The sequence below is a fragment of the Capra hircus genome, chromosome 24, assembly GCF_001704415.2.
Source record: "Capra hircus breed San Clemente chromosome 24, ASM170441v1, whole genome shotgun sequence".
NCBI classification, from domain to species: domain Eukaryota; kingdom Metazoa; phylum Chordata; class Mammalia; order Artiodactyla; family Bovidae; genus Capra; species Capra hircus.
In genome coordinates, this window is record NC_030831.1 from 33,770,474 (window position 1) to 33,786,083 (window position 15,610).

Genomic DNA, 15,610 nt, shown 5'->3' on the forward strand with positions numbered 1-15,610 from the left:
GATAGACAGAGTGCCTGAAGAACTATGGATGGAGGTTTGTGATATTGTACAGGAGGCAGGGATCAAGACCATCCCCAATAAAATGAAATGCAAAAAGGCAAAATGGTTGTCTGAGGAGGCCTTACAAACAGCTATGAAAAGAAGAGAAGTGAAAGGCAGAGGAGAAAAGGAAAGACATACCCTTCTGAATGCAGAGTTCCAAAAAATAGCAAAGAGAGATAAGAAAGCCTTCCTCAGAGATTAATGCAAAGAAATAGAAGAAAACAATAGAATAGGAAAGACTAAAGATCTATTCAAGAAAATTAGAGATACCAAGGGAACATTTCATGCAAAGATGGGCTTGATAAAGGACAAAAATGGTATGGACCTAACAGAAGCAGAGGATATTAAGAAGAGGTGGCAAGAATACACAGAAGAACTGTACAAAAAAAATCTTCACGACCAAGATAACCACGATGGTGTGCTCACTCACCTAGAGTCAGACATCCTGGAATGTGAAGTCAAGTGGGCCTTAGGAAGCATCACTACGAACAAAGATAGTGAAGGTGATGGAATTCCAGTTGAGCTATTTCAAGTCCTAAAAGATAATGCTGTGAAAGTGCTGTACTCAATATGCCAGCAAATTTGGAAAACTCAGCAGTGGCCACAGGACTGGAGAAGGTCAGTTTTCATTCCAATCCCAAAGAAAGGCAATTCCAAAGAATGCTCAAACTACTGCACAATTGCACTCATCTCACACACTAGCAAAGTAATGCTCAAAATTCTCCAAGCCAGGCTTCAACAGTACATGAACCATGAACTTCCAGATGTTCAAGTTGGTTTTAGAAAAGGCAGAGGAACCAGAGATCAAATTGCCAACATCCATTGGATCATCAAAAAAGCAAGAGAGTTCCAGAAAAACATCTGCTTCTGCTTTATTGACTACAACAAAGGCTTTGACTGTGCAGATCACAATAAACTGTGGAAAATTCTTCAAGAGATGGGAATACCAGAGCACCTGACCTGCCTCTTGAGAAATCTGTATGCAAGTCAAGAGGCAACAGTTAGAACTGAACATGGAACAACAGACTGGTTCCAAATTGGGAAAAAAGTACGTCAAGGCTGTATATTGTTACCCTGCTTATTTAACTTACATGCAGAGTACATCATGAGAAGCGCTGGACTGGAAGAAGTGCTGGACTGGAAGAAGCACAAGCTGGAATCAAGATTGCCGGGCGAAATATCAATAACCTCAGATATGCAGATGACACCACCCTTATGGCAGAAAGTGAAGAGGAACTAAAAAGCCTCTTGATGAAAGTGAAAGAGGAGAGTGAAAAAGTTGGCTTGAAACTCAACATTCAAGATCATGGCATCTGGTCCCTTCATTTCATGGCAAATAGATGGGGAAACAGTGTCAGACTCTATTTTTTTGAGCTCCAAAATCACTGCAGATGGTGACTGCAGCCACAAAATTAAAAGATGCTTGCTCCTTGGAAGAAAAATTATGACCAACCTAGACAGCATATTAAAAAGCAGAGACATTACTTTGCCAGCAAAGGTCTGTCTAGTCAAGGCTATGGTTTTTCCAGTAGTCATGTATGGATGTGAGAGTTGGACTATAAAGAAGGCTGAGTGCCAAAGAATTGATGCTTTTGAACTGTGGTGTTGGAAAAGACTCTTGAGAGTCCCTTGGACTGCAAGGAAATCCAACCAGTCCATCCTAAAGGAAATCAGTCCTGAATATTCATTGGAAGGACTGATGCTGAAGCTGAAACTCTAATACTTTGGCCACCTGATGCAAAGAACTGACTTATTGGAAAAGACCATGATGTTGGGAAAGATTGAAGGCAGGAGGAGAAGGGGACGACGAAGGATGAGATGGCAGGATGGCATCACTGACTGAATGGACATGAGTTTGAGTAAACTCCAGGTGTTGGTTATGGACAGGGAAGCCTGGTGTGCTGCAGTCCATGTGGTCACAAAGAGTTGGACACGACTGAGTAACTGAACTTAAATGATTGATTTCTAATTTTTGCAATTTTTTTTTTTTTGGTGAGATATTCCTGACCAAGGATCAAACCCCTGCCTCCTTCACTGGAAGCACAGAGTCCTAACCACTGGATCAGCAGGCAGTTTTCCAGAGGTATTGATTTCTAACTTAGAAAAGTATTTTTTAAACTTAATTAGAAATAATGCCATTTGCAGCAACATGGATGGAGCTAGAGATTGTCATACTGAGTGAAGTAAGTCAGATAGAAGAAGAAGAAATATTATCTGATATCACTTGTATGTGGAATCTAAAAAAAAAAAAAGGTACAAATGAACTTTTCTACAAAACAAAAAGAGAGTCACAGATGTAGGAAACAAGCATGACTACCAGCAGGGTGAGGGAGGGAAGGAAAAATTGGGAGACTGAGATTGACATATACACACTACTATATATAAAATAGATAACCTGCTTGAGGAACTCTACTTGAGACTCTGTAATGGTGTATATTATAGGTCTTGCTCCTTGGAAGAAAACCTATGACAAACCTAGACAGCATATTAAAAAGTAGAGCTATCACTTTGCTGACAAAGGTCCATATAGTCAAAGCTCTGGATTTTCTAGTAGGCATGTATGGATGTGAACGCTGGACCATAAAGAAGGCTAGTGAAGTGAAAGTCACTCAGTCGTATCTAACTCTTTGCGACCCCATGGACTATACAGTCTATGGAATTCTCCAGGCCAGAGTACTGGAGTGGGTAGCCTTTCCCTTCTCCATGGGATCTCTCCAACAGGGATTGAACCCAGGTCTCCTGCATTGCAGGCAGATTCTTTACCAGCTGGGCTAAGTGCTGAAGAATTGATGCTTTTGAACTGTGGTGTTGGAGGAGACTCTTGAGAGTCCTTTGGACAGCAAGAAATCAAACCAGTCAATGGTAAAGGAAATCACCTCTGAATGTTCATTGGAAGGACTGATGCTGAAGCGGAAGCAGGGAAGCTTGGTGTGCTGCAGTCCATGGGGTTGCAAATCATCATCCAGGGCTTAGAGACTGAACAATGAGCAACAATGGCCTATGTAGAAAAAGAATCTAAGAAAGACTGGAGACATGTATATGTGTAACTGATTGGCTTCGCTGTACAGCAGATACTGATACAACATTAGAAATCAACTATACTTCAGTTTTTTAAAAATTAGAAAAACAAAACAAAGCTTAGATCTGCATTTGCCAAAAGTTGTCCAGCCGTACCTGGAGAAGAGCGGGACATTTTGTCAGTACCTGGGTGGCTAGGGCTTGCTGCCTGTGGAATTCTGAGGAGGTCTGTGAGCAAGCCTGGGCTAGAAGTAGGCAACACTTGGGGTGAGAGAGCTTCCCCTCCGGGGCTCAAATGCACAGATAGCTTTCCTGTTTGTGGTCAGAACCATTCCCTGTCTCTTTCCTGTTCCTACCTGCTATTTCAGGGAACGCACTTCTCTGGTTCCTTGGTCTCTGGCTTAATGTAGCTTCCATTTGGCCAATATAAGCTCCTGGAAGATTGAGAGAGAAGGTTAGAAGTTGTGGTACTTTTCTCTCTCTCTCTCTCTGTACTGTGAGCAGTGTCTTTGGTTGTAGCTTTTTCTCCTCTTTGGTACAATAAGTTCCCCTGCATATGAACATTCAAGTTGCGAACTTTCAAAGATGTGAACATGTTCAGAGGAAGGACAAAGAGAGACAAGAGGAAGAAGAAGTAACTGAAGAACCAAAGAGATTCATGACACAGGAAATGGCAAGGAGATTTTATTTGAGGATAATTTTTGAGGCATCAGACCTAAACATAGAACAGTACACAGGTGTTCAGAATGCAATCCAGTGCTACCATGTCGTGTATGATGAGAAAAAAAGAGCTACTACCTAGATATCAGCGGATCATTTTCTCAAGACCTGTGCCGGCAGTATCAAGCATGAATGAAACTGCAGCTCTCCCTCTGTCTCCTGTTGCTGACGATCCTTCAGCTCTACCATCTCCCACTTCCTCTCCCTCCTCCAGTCAGCAACTCTTCTTGCCTGTTCACTCCATGCTAGCTCCTGTATGCCAGCTGTTATACTGTGTGAAAGTGAAAGCGTTAGTCACTCAGTCATGTCTGACTCTTTGTGACCCCATGGACTGTAGCCCGCCAGGCTCCTCTGTCCATGTGGTTCTCCAGGCACGAATATTGGAGTGAGTCGCCATTCCTTTCTCTGGGGATCTTCCTGACCCAGGGCTTGAACCTGTGTCTCCTGCATTGCGGGCAGATTCTTTACCATCTGAGCCATGTACTTTTCAAGGTACTGTATTATAAGATTAAAACTGTTTATTTTTTGTGTTTGTTATGTATTATTTGTATGAAAAGTATTACAAAACCTATACCGGCATGCGACATAGCCAACTGCGTTAGTTGGGTACCTACGTTAACTCTTTAGGACTTATAAACAAATTGGACTTACAAATGTGCTTTCGCGATGGAACTCATTTGTATTTAGGGGACTCGTTGTACTGGGTTCTGCCAGGTGATTCCGAATTCTGGGCTCCATCAACACCCTCTACTCCTTTTGCGCTCCCAGCCTTTGTAGCTTCCAGCTGTTGCTAATCTGTTTGGCTTCTCCACTCTTTCGTCACTTATATATTAAATTCTCAATATTAAATTCCCTCCAAAATACTCAAATTGGTTTCTGCTTTTCTCACTAGACGCTGGCAATACAACTGGTTATAATTTAGGTTCATGCTGGGAAATGTACCCCAACTTCAGGGAACATGTATAAGGGAAGCAAAGCGGAGATTTTTCAAAGATCCACAGCATCTCAGATATTTTGTTGCAACAGCAGCAGAGAAAATGCAGGGACAGCATAAACTGAGGCTTGTTTATGCAGAGATTTAGAGAGAATTTTAAGCACGTGTCAAAAGAAAAACAAAAGTTGGCTATCTCCATAATTCAGGGCTGCTGGCCAAAAGCTGGCGATCTGTTTATGGATCATGTGAGAAGCTATTTATTTCCTTAGGAATAAGCTTTTTGATTCCATGGAGCTTCAAACAATGCTTATTCTCTTGAGTAGAGGCCTTCTGGAAAGACCTAAGTTTAATAAAACTTGAACAAAGTCTGAATATAGGAGGCCATCTCCCATGGCTGTGCTAAGCATGATTGGGTAACGGAGCGTATATAATTTTTAAAAAACCACTCTGGGATAATTACTAGGCCCTTTTTAAATTTTAAAATTCTCGACTCTATATTTATTAAGTCAAGACCATAATTAGTGAAATCAAAGAATTACCAGTTGCTACAGTTGTGTCACCAATGGTAAGCGTGCGTCCTAAAGAAAGAAGGCAAAAGATGTGCTCAGTATATAGAGACAAAATCTTTGCTGCATGAAGCTAGGCACATCTGAAATCATCAATGAACAGGAGAAAGCAATTCTTTCTGTTTGGACTTAATAGTATCTTTTAAGCAAAGTGTTTTGTTTGTTGGCTGCACTGCAAAGAATGTGGGATCCCAATCCCCCAAGCTGGAATCAAACCCACACTCTCTGCATTGCAAGCTCAGAGTCTTAATCACTGGACCACCCCGGAAATGTCGCGAGATTTTGAAGAATGGGAAATCGAGGTGCAGGCGGAAGCAGCGAAGGACTTCAGGAAGGCCCAAGAGACGGAGTGGAGAGAGCGAGCAGCAGTGAGGTGAGGCTATAGTGCGGAGTGTTACCGGACAAGGCTGGCTTTGTAGATCAGATTAAGCAATCTTGACTTCCTTTTGTGGCTGGGAGGGCACCGAAGGCTTTTCAGCTGAGGAATGACCTGACCAGATTTGTGCTTTGCGAGTTCCGTATGTTATGGAGTCCAAGCTCCTACTTCTCACTGCATGGTGTTCGTTCAGTCGCTCAGTGGTGTCCGACTCTTTTGCGACCCCGTGGCCTGTATTGTAGCCCACCAGGCTCCTCTGTCTATGGGATTTTCCAGGCAAGAATACTGGAGTGGGTTGCCATTTCCTACTCCAGGGGATCTTCCCAATCCAGGAAACAAGCCTGCATCTCCTGAGTCTCCTGCATTGGCAGGCAGATTCTTTACCACTGCAGCACCTGGGAAGCCCTTCTCACTGCATGACTGGCCAATAAATCAAGAGCTGAACTGTTGGGGCAAGGACGAGTGACTTTATTTGGAACACCAGCAGCCTGAGAAGATGGTGAACTAGTGTTCCAAAGAACCATCTTACCTGGGTTGCCATTCAGGCATCTTCTATACTAAAAGGGGAGTGGGTGTGACTGGCTGTTGCAACTTCTTGGTGGCTCTGTTCTTTGCTCTGGGATCTCTACATATAGGCCTGGTCACAATGTTCCTATATACCTCCAACAAGAAAGTGTTATTGTCTTTTCTGCAATTATTTATCTCTATATGAATGCAAAAGTGTTACACCAAGGTCAGAGACTTGAGAATGGGCTTCCTGTATATTTCAGGCCTAATAGGCAGCATTCTTTACAAAAGGTACAGAGTCAGCATGACTCAGCACAGGCAACAAAGCGCAAGGGTTAGAGCTAGAGGAGTCTATCCAGTATGGACTCAGGTTTGTTCTCTGTTACATTTGCATGTAAAAGTTCAATAAATATTTGTTAAACTAAATTTTGGAGAGATGATAGTGAAACAGCAGTGGCTTCCCTGTTGACTGAGTGGTACAGAATATGCCTGCAATGCAGGAGACATGAGTTCGATCCCTGGGTTGGGAAGATTCCCTGGAGAAGGAAATGGCAACCTGCTCCAGTATTCTTCCTGGGAAGTCCCATGGACAGAGAAGCCTGGTGGGTTACAGTTCATGGGTTCACAAAGAGTGGGACACGACTTGGTGACCAAACAACAACAATGAAACAACAGGTAAAAATTCTAAATATAATTATAGGGCTTTAGGTTGGGAGTATTTTCATGTGAGGTATGGTGTTAACCACACCTGCTGTTGATTTCCTAGCAACCATGCATCCTTTTGGTGGAGAAAACCAAAGGGTCGCTTAATATCTGCACTTAGAATCACTCATGTTTATCTCAAAGGAGACTTTGGCCTCTTTTGTTTCCTTGACTTCCAGAGAATACAAGTCAGGTCAGAGGGAAGACTGAGGTTCGGGGTGGCTGGGATTGTGCTTTTGCAGGAGAGTTGGGGTATACAAGATGAGGGAATCAGTGCAGTGCCCTCCTATTATGCTTGCATCAGAATAAGGTTTTCACAGTAAATCTAAACATAAAGGAATTTGCAGAGAGAGGCTCAGAGGACATGAGAGGTAGCAGATTGTCACATGAGCTCTGAGGATGAGGTTTGGGTGAGTGGAAGGCAGAAACATCATCAAGACACTGAGAATCTTTTTAGTGATCCTTAGAACAGTCCTGAAGGAAGTTTTTGTCCTCATGCCCCGTTTATAGATGAGCCATCAGAGACCCATACAAGTTAAGTAACTTGACCAAACCAGCCAGACCGGGGCCCCATTGCTCCAAGCACAAGGGCACAAGTACAGACAGTGACCTCCCATGGCCACCTGTGGCCAACTTGTGCAAAGTCCACTCCCTGCTGGTCTTCCTTGACCCCTTTCATCATTCACTTGTTTCCCGTTTCTGCCTTGAAACGTTGCGTGGCTCCTCTCCTGTCTCCTTCCTTCACCCCCTACCTCTGCAGCTGCTCCTTGTTGGCGTGCTTGGCCGGCATCTCTTCCCATGGCTTCCCCTTCCTCTAAGAGATGATGTTTCCCAGACCTCCATGTCTGGTCTCTTCTCTTCTCAAACTACAGACCCTCGGGGTGGGGGGAGTGTGATTCATCTTCCATCTGGGCGTCAACCTCCACTTCCATCCCACTGACGGCCCAGAAAGGTAGATTGTTGCTTCAGGCAGTTCTGCTGCCTCCAGTCCCACACTTCTCAGATATAAATATGTGGATGTCGGACAATCATTTCAAATATCAAAGCAGAACCCACTACTCCTACTCTATCTGATTCTGAATTCTGTTATGAGTTTCTCATCAAGGGATGATTTATTTCAAACAATAATGGCCAGTGTTCTCTGAGGATCCTTTCAGATTTCAAGTCTGTAATTGCGGAACAAACATATCACAACCCCAGTGAATGCCAGTGTGGTTTCTCCATGAGGGGAAAATAAATCTCAATCTGCAATGTGTGTTTTAGAAACCAGATCATATCTTTGTTCCAGAGGTGAGGTTTGCTCAGTAAACCTCTCTATCCTCACTCCCACTCTTCTGGGTGATCTTTATTCTTGATTCTGTCAAGTGAGAAGAGGAACAGATGATAGAGAGGAGGGAGGGAAAGGAGACCCTTGCAGAACTGGGTTGGCATCTGCTGGGAATGAAGTCGGTTGCCCAGCAACAGTGCCCTCTCCTCAACTCCTGCTAGGTATCAGTTTGTGATGTTCCATTCCTCCCTCCCTCCTTTTAGGGCTGTTCTTGGCATTTATTTTAAATAGATTTTACCTGTATGAAATTGGAAGGGAGGGGATGTATATGTCGTGTCCTTAGGATTACGCAGCTGAATATGAAATTTGTAGATCATAAGAGAAATGCACAATTCTTCAAATAAGAGTGCCTTCTTTTGGCCAGTACTTATATAACAAATGTTTATGAATGTGTCTGCTTTGTGTCTGATATTCTGCACAGCACTGAATTGAAATATCATCCACGAGAAAGTTTAAAACCAAAACTGAGTCCCTTAGGTCCAAGAAGGACTAAGAATTGGCTGAAGGACCACACACTAAAATTCTAACTTTAAGAACATATGTGAGTAACTGGATATGACATGAGTATATAAAAAAAATCAATTGCAAGTACATTAGTAATAAGCATCTGAAAAGTACCATTTACAACAGCAAAAAAAAAAACCCTACAAAAGTACCTAGAATTAGACTAACATATGATATGCAAGATTTGTGTCAGCAAAATCATAAAATTTTATGAAAAAATATTTGAAGAAATCTAAACAAATGGAGATAACTCCCACACTTGTGCATGTGTGTGTGTGCTAAGTCACTTCAGTCATGTCCGACTCTTTGTGACCCCATGGACTGTAGCCTACCAGGCTCCTCTGTCCATGGCTTCTCCAGGTAAGAATACTGAAGTGGGTTGCCATTCCTTTCTCCAGGGGATTTTCCCAACCCAGGGATCTAACCCATGTCTCTTATGTCTCTTGCACTGGCAGGCAGGTTCTTTACAACTAGCACCACCTGGGAAGCCCTCCTGGGAAGTCTGTGGATAGGAAGACATCAAATCCTAAAGAAGTCAATTGTCTCCAAAGTAATCTGTGAATCAAAGAGAATTTAGGTAAAATCCCAATGGGCGTTTTGTGGATTATCATCAACTGATCCTAAAACTGATACAGATAAGTAAAGGGCCAGTAACAGCCATGGAAACTTTAAATACAAAGAACGTAGCAGATTTGTCTTACCAAATGTTAGGATTTCTTTTAAAGCTGTAGGAATTACAGCAGTGGTGCCAACCACTGGAAAAGAATGGGAACCCCAAAATGGACTTACACGTGATAGAATTTTGAAACATAACCGAGATAGAATTATCAGTTAGTAGTGGGAAAGTGGACAGTTTAATAAGTGGTACTGGGAAAACTGGCTCTCCACAAGGAAAAAAAATAAATGACATCACCATCTTAAACTATGTAAGCAAAAATCTGTTGCAGATAGTTTAAATATTAAAGTAAAACTTCAATAGGCCTAGAAGATAGGTATGCTGCTGCTAAGTCACTTCAGTTGTGTCTGACTATGTGCGACCCCATAGATGGCAGCCCACCAGGCTACCCCTTCCCTGGGATTCTCCAGGCAAGAACACTGGAGTGGGTTGCCATTTCCTTCTCCAATGCATCAAAGTGAAAAATGAAAGTGAAGTCGCTCAGTCGTGTCCGACCCTCAGCGACCCCATGGACTGCAGCCTTCCAGGCTCATAAGTCACCTTTATAATCTTGAGGGTCAGAATAATTTCTTATGACTCAGAAACACAGATTGTAAAGGAAAAGATTGATATATTTGTTAAAGGAAATTTTCAGAAACGTAAAATCATGACTCATACAGATACAGAATTAATGCATATTAAAGATTTTATTTACTTCATTATTAATGAAGGAACCAGGCAGGCATTATGACTGTTAAAAGGAGAAAGCAGAGAACCACAAGTTTATATGGGATAAAGGAATGTTGAAATAAATTTACAAATTGATGTGAAGCTGGCTTTCCTGCAGGCAGGTTGGGGGAGGGAGATTAAAGGGTTTGGGCAGAAAGAGGCAACTGAACCATCCTCAGTTCAGTTCAGTTCAGTCGCTCAGTCGTGTCCGACTCTTTGCGACCCCATGAATCGCAGCACGCCAGGCCTCCCTGTCCATCACCAACTCCTGGAGTTCACCCAGACTCATGTCCATCGAATCAGTGATGCCATCCAGCCATCTCATCCTCTGTCGTCCCCTTCTCCTCCTGCCCCCAACCCCTCCCAGCATCAGAGTCTTCAGACATAATTTATTTTCATGTCAAGAAACAAGAATTATTTTGCATTGCTGTCAATATCTGCAACTTAAAAGTTGTAAAATAGCTCAAAACAATTAACACAGAAGGATGTGCTCTCAACAATGCATGGTTTTCCATTAAGAACATGCAGTCATCTTTTGACAACATTAAATAAATATTTTGCCAATCAAAAAACATTATAAAAAGTGAAAGCCGCAGACTGGGAGAAACTAAATTGTAATGACTATAATTCACAAAGGATTAATATTCAAAATTTGTAAAGAATTCGTACAAATCACTTAAAAAACATAAAACAGCTAGTAGAAAAAGGGTAAATCATATGAACCGGCAATTCTAAAAAGGGAAACTCAGAGTGACAAAGAAATGTGTGCAAAGATGCTCAACTTCACAAATTAAAAAATAAAAATTAAATCAGAGAAACAAATTAAAATCATAGTGAGATAACATTTTATATTCGTTAGATTGTAGAAAAAAATAAAGCAGCTGACAATCACAAATGTTGAGGACTATATGAAGTTACAGGAACAAACTACTGGTCAGAGCATAAATCTATACTATCACTAAAGCAAGTTGCTTGTCAAATTAATGGTGCACATGCCTTCAAGCCCAGTCAGTCATTTCCTGCAGGGCTGAACTCTTGGAGCAGCGCTGTGGCTCTGTAGGGAATGGCAGCAGTCGCCTTGAATTGCTCAGGCTTTGGGGAGCAGCGCTGGTGGCTCAGATGGTGAAGAATCTTCCTGCCAGTGCAGGAGACTTGGGTTTGACCTCTGGATCGGGAAGATCCCCTGGAGAAGGGAATGGCTACCCACTCCAGTATTCTTGCCTGGAGAACCCCATTGAGGAGGGATGGGATTGTCCTCCTATGGAGGAGCCTGGTAGGCTACAGTCCATGGGGTTGCAAAGACTCAGACATGGTGGGTGACACACACACGCATACACACCCCTGACTTCACACACATGCACACACACCCCTGACTTTGCAGTGATGGGGTAGCCTCCTCACGTGGCTGCTTCTGTGGCTAGATTTACGGCTCTTGTCTGGGTGGTACTGAACCCGGTGTTTCAAGTCTTCCAAGAATGGGACCGGCAAAAGTCAGTTTCTGTTGCTTGCGATTTATTTGTTTATAATATTTATTTTTACTTCTCTTTTTTGGCTGTGCTGGGTCTTAGTTGTGGCACTAGGAATCTTCATTGTATTATAGCAGGTCTTTATCACTCGAACTCTTTGTTGTGGCATGTGACGTCTAGTTTCTCATCCAGGGATTGAACCTGGGTCCCCCTGCCTTGGGAGGATAGAGTCTTACCCCCTGGACCACCAGGGAAGTCCCTGCTTGTAGTTTACTATCTTGACTGATATGCCTAACAAAACAACCATGAAACTGATAAAATATAAAGGATAAGAATCACGTGGAGAGACACAAATGCCATGATCAGAATGGCTGATCCATGTCTTTTAAGCTACAAGAATTATGAAGTTACTTTTCTCGCTTTGCAAGATAACCAAGAGGAGACAGAAGCTAAATTATAAACCCATATAATTTATATTTCTCCAGGACTGCTACTTGATGAAGACCAAGAAAATGACAAAAGTGAGAGGACCCAAGGACACAAGAGGTCATTTGATACGGTGCTATTTCCAGAAAACAAGCCACCATTATTAAGTATTTAAAAGTATTATTTACAATAGCCAGCTGGGGACTTCCCTGGTGGTCCAGTGGTTAAGAATCTGTGCTTCTATTACAGGATCCAGAAACTAAGATCCTGCCTGTCTCATGGTATGAAAAAAAAAAAAAAAAAGCCAACTGCTGAACCCATGCCACCAATCACCTTGGATTATAGAGTTTGAGGTTCATTTTATAAAAAAAATAAGATTTTTTGTTTACTCTAAAGTATAATAAACAGGATGTTACAAAGAAGATAATTTTTTTTTTTTTGGATGATAATGTTGTGCTGTCTACCTTCTTACAGAACAGAGAGAAATTACTTATTTCACTTGGCACTAATACAGTTTCTCTCTTCCAAGAACTCAAAGTATGTGTACAAATATTAACTGATAGCCTTGTAGAGATGGAGGAGAAGAGGGGAAGGGCCCAGAAACAGGAAAGAGGAGGAAGAGGAATGAGGAAAAGAAGGAGGTGATTGTAGGGGAAAAGATGATAAAATGATTTTCCTGTTTTACTTAATAATCCTCAAGGTGTCCACACCTAGGTCAGCTCACCAACAAGTCAGCTGCAGTACAGTCTGTCCTCAACCTAACACTTGATCTATAAACAAGAGCGCTCTGCTATATAAAGTTGTTCACTTGTATCTCTGTCTCAGCTGGGAAGATGGGTAAATATTTGTACAAACCAAACTGTTATCTCAGAGTCCAGGATTTTCTCAAAGTGGTTTCAGTTCAGCTTAAAGAATATTTATTGAGCATCTTCTGTGTTCTGGGTATTCTGAGGATTTGGTGGTGGATATATTCACACAGTGCTTTTCAGAGTGTGCTCCTGGGATGAGCAACAACTGTACACACAGAAATTTTCAAGAAATGCAAATTCCAGGGCCCCACCCCCTGTATAGTCAAAGCTGTGTTTTTTTCCAGTAGTCATGTACAGATGTGAGAGTTTGACCATAAAGAAGGCTGAGCATCAAAGATGCTTTCAAACTATGGTGCTGGAAAAGATTCTTGAGAGTACCTTGAACAGCACAGAGACCAAACCAGTCGATCCTAAAGGAAATCAACCCTGAATATTCATTGGAAGGACTGATGCTGAAGCTGAAGCTTCAATACTTTGGCTACCTGATGAGAAGAGCCGGCTTATTGGAAAAAACCCTGATGCTGGGAAAGACTGAGGGCAGGAGGAGAAGGGGGCAGTAGAGGATGAGTTGGTTAGATAGCATCATTGACTTAATGGACATGAGTTCGAGCAAACTCTGGGAGGTAGTGGAGGACAGGGAAGCCTGGGGTGCTGCAGTCCATGGGGTCGCAAAGAGTAAGATTCAACTTCTCAACTAAACGACAACAACCTCCTTGCTACACAATTAGAAACTCAAGGGCCCAGCCCAGCAATCTGTATTTTAGCAAGAGTGACTAAGGCAGGGAAGTTTAAGAACCACTAAAGTTGTGCTAATGGATGACTTTCAATACAGTAACTGCTCAGTAACTGTTAGACAAACAAAATGAAAACAACAACAAAAATGAATGAGCTGCTGTAGACTTCGGGACAGGATAAATTATTTGCATATTTATAAGAACAGGAGAAAAGGACTTGGTCTCACAGCTTTCTCTGTGGGCTTTGGCACAGTCCTGGGTTCCCAGGACGGTCTGTCGATTTCTTTTTCTCTTCTCATTAATTTATTGATCATTGTTCACTGCCAGCTGTGGGAAAAAAACGTAAAAGAGACCCACCAAAATAAATGAACAAGATCAAACAGAACTCGCAGCAGCAGCTTTGGGAACCAGTGATGTCAGGAGGGAGGTTTTGGTTTCTACCAAGAAATTGGGGTGAACACGAATAGAGTTTGGTTTGTTGTTTATTTAAGAGACGAACAGAACTCATTGTCAATTGACTGTGCCCTGGCAGAGCTTAGCTCAGCTGTTTTAGTGAAGTCAGAACTTGCTTGGGGACACAGGACTTCCTCCACTAAAGGATTTTTTCTTTTTTCTTTTTTTTTTAATGAAAGAAGCACTTTCGTGTCTTCTAAGCTCCAGCTGGCCCCCAGCCTGGCTCTTTGCAGCCCCTCTATTCCCACGATCTGACTAAGGTCTAAAGGGACTTTTCTTTGGCATTCAAAACCCCACGATATTTTTGCCCCACAAGAACCTCTTGACGTGAATTTCACGGGCGTCTCAGCTGAGAGCCCTGGACTGTCATTCTGCCCCTGGGGAGACGGGAGATGAGGACACTTTGGTTTCGTAATGTGACTTTTGTCACAGTAGAGCACGCTTTGGATTCTCACTTCCTGTTTTAATTTGGTTTGGAAATAAATCTGCTGAGATTTCGTTTCAAAAGAGCAGTCCAACTTTGTGAGGAACGTTCCTCTACAGATTAGAAAAGCGAAAGAGGACAAAACTGTCGTCAGCAGGACAGGCAGCCAGTTAAATAGTAATTTAGGAGGCAGTTAACACTGGTGGTTAAAGACTGACAGTATTTGGCATGTAAACCTTGCTCTGCATTCTGAGCACCGCGGAGGGTGGCTAGGGGGGAGTAGAAAAATCAGCGCACAGGAGGGGACTTTGTTTGAGATCTCAGAGCTGAGCCAGGGTGGGGGCACAGCCTGGGAAGGGCAATCCAGAGGAAATGGGCAGGGGAGGGGTGGCATCGGGAAGGCAGGATGAAGAACTGGAGTCGCAGGTGTGGAGGGAGCATGGTGGGTAGGGAGTAGTCAATATTAAAGGCTTACAAGGCTGTTGGGAGTCAGCTGTGAGGGGGTCTTGTGCCAAGTTAAAGAAACTGAACTTTAGTCCACAGGCCAGAGCGGGTTGTTGAGAAGGTGTTTCCTCTGGGAAGATGGGCCTTGCCTGCTGAGCTTGTAAAGATGACTCTGGTGGAGGAGAGGAAGCAGCTGGGAGGCTGTTGGCATGGGGGTGAGGAGTGGGGGCTGGTTCTGGTCTGGGCTCTTCTTTTAGCCCGGAGCCCTCTGGCAGAGCAGAGTTCACAGCCCCTGCCCAGCTGGAGGCATGGCTGGAATACGGCACGCCAGAAAGTTCTTTGAAGTACCGTATTTTGCCTTTTAAAAAATCATGCAAATGTTTGCATTCTACTTCATTCAATTGGGACTCCAGGAAGCTGGGCCACATTTGTTTCCTGTGGCCCCAGGGTCAGCCATACTCCAGTTTGGGGAGGGGGCTGCCTCCCCGCCCCCGCACTGCCACCAAGAGACTTCCCAGCTGGCTCAGTGGTAAAGAATCCACTTGCCAATGCAGGAGATACCGGAAATGTGAGTTTGATCCTTCAGTCAGGAAGATCCCCTGGAATAGGAAATTCCAATAGCAACCTACTCCAGTATTCTTGCCTGGAAAATCCCATGGACAGAGGTGGCTGGTGGGCTACAGTCCATGGGGTCACAAAAGAGTCGGGCACGACTGACTGAGCATGCACCACTGCCCGGTGCCTCTCTGTGGACATCCCCTTCCAACACCATAG

At 43.2% G+C, this 15,610-nt stretch overlaps 1 long non-coding RNA gene across 1 annotated transcript; it reads left to right on the forward strand.

Annotated features, from left to right (window-relative positions):
- LOC108633781 lies at nt 5,588–12,225 on the forward strand. Its single transcript, XR_001917145.1, has 3 exons — nt 5,588–5,653; nt 9,152–9,273; nt 12,032–12,225. It is a non-coding gene; the product is annotated as an uncharacterized LOC108633781 (long non-coding RNA).